This window comes from Myotis lucifugus, unplaced genomic scaffold (genome assembly GCF_000147115.1).
Source record: "Myotis lucifugus unplaced genomic scaffold, Myoluc2.0 scaffold_654, whole genome shotgun sequence".
In the NCBI taxonomy this organism is placed as follows: domain Eukaryota; kingdom Metazoa; phylum Chordata; class Mammalia; order Chiroptera; family Vespertilionidae; genus Myotis; species Myotis lucifugus.
Window position 1 is genome coordinate 234,978 of NW_005871702.1, and position 1,989 is coordinate 236,966.

Genomic DNA, 1,989 nt, shown 5'->3' on the forward strand with positions numbered 1-1,989 from the left:
CCCCCAAGGGAAAGTAAATTCTAAGAGGAGGCCCAACCCTAAGGTGAGGAGACTCAATGCCTCAAAAAAGGAGTGCAGGGGCATTGGCCCTGGCGGCGGAGGGCAAGCGACGGGTCGGGGACCCCAAATAAGCAGAAAGCCCTGAGGCGCAGAGGCGCTTTTATGCTGTGTCCCTGGGAATACTCAATAGTCTTATTTTGGTCATTTGTCTGCCAACCCTTCAAGAGTAAGGACTGCACTGTTTTCATCTTTCTTTCCCTTGTACCTGGTATGAGGCAGGCTCAATAAATGTTTGCTGAGCCCCGGCCTGCATGGCTCAGTGGTTGAGCATCGACCTATGTACCAGGAGGTCACAGTTCAATTCCCGGTCAGGGCACATGCCTAGTATATGGGTTAAATCTCCAGTGTGGGGCGTGCAGGAGGCAGCCAATCAATGATTCTCTCTCATCATTGCTGTTTATATCTCTTCCTCTCCCTTCCTCTCTGAAATCAATAAAAATATCTTTAGAAAAATAAATAAATGTTTGCTGATTGGATGAATAGGAAATGAACATGAAAAAATATATTAAGGAAAAAAGAAAAAGTAGATTGCAAGCATATTGTGGCTCCTAAATCTTATCGGTTGTGTATACCACTTGGAAAGTGTAAAAATCCCCTTTGTGCAGGCTGCACACCAGGCCAATCAGAGGATGAGTGGTGTCTGAGAACCGCTGCTGTGGGAGCACCTGAAATAGCTGATGCCAGCCGAGGATGCGAGGCTGAGTCTCTTAGTGTGTGACTCACAGGCCCCCTCGGATGTTACTGGGCAACGGAATAATTGTGTCATGCTTCCCAAGCCCTGGCTACTCGAAGTTCACAGGGCCGGCAAAATGTGCAGGACGGAGAGTTTGTTAGAAGTACAGAATCGCAGCCCCTACCCCAGACCTACTGACCCAGAATCTGCTTTGTGGTGAGGTCCCCGGTGACAGGCATACACATCCGGGCCACAGCTCTCCTCCGTGAGAGCACAGCAAATCACCGGAGCTCCTTTAAAAACCCCAATGTCCATGCTACACCCCAAACAAATCTGAGCCTGTGTGGGTAGCCATCTTTTTTTAAAGCTTCCCAGGTAATTCCAACGTGCTCCTAAGTTGAGAATCCCTGCTATACAAACACTCAGCTAAAATCAGTATGAAATGAATTTGAGAAGACAGCCTGGTACCAGTGAGTTGGAATAGAGAGATCCGAGGTGGCGACAGCAGGAGGAAGGAAACACGAGACCCACTGCCCTAAGGGGGTGCACACAAACCTTAGCCTTTCCCCCTTTCGTTTTGTGCAGAATGTTTTCCTTCTGGAGTGAACCTGGAGCTGGCTTCTGGCTGCCACCTTCCCCAGGAAAGAGCGTCAGGTGCCTAAAGGCTCAGGGCAGGAGAGAAGGCACCAGTCCTCCCAGGGAAGACTCAATTGGACCTGTATCCCAGGATGACTGCGATTCCAGGTTCGCGGCTCATTACCAGGATTGAACTGTTGGGATTCACATATCTGTGGGCACAATTCTTGTTCCACAAGTCAGGTCCTTGTCAATAGTGACATTCCCAGAAGAGTTCTATTCTGTTAGGGATAGCAGCGGACAGGGAGCTCTCCCCCAATTCATTGGAATAACAATGACAATAAGGATCACAAGTATAGCAGATAACACTTATTAATGTACCAGGCATTGTTCTGTGGAAGGCAGCGAGGCAGACATGTGCAGAGCAAGGGCAATGGACCAGGGACAGAAAGCCCCTGGTGCCTAGCAAGGGGCAGAACTGAGGAGACGGGTACCTCTCCTCCAGAGCGACCTTTCCTCCCAAGCACATCTCTGGTCATGCAGTTTAGACTCCCTGACCTTTACTTCACTGGTCATGGGGTTCAGATACTCCCCTGACCCCTCCTCCCCCAGGCATGTTGCCTGTCATGTGGATGAGACCGCCCTTAGATGGGGAATGAACAAGGGAGCCAGAGAACAGC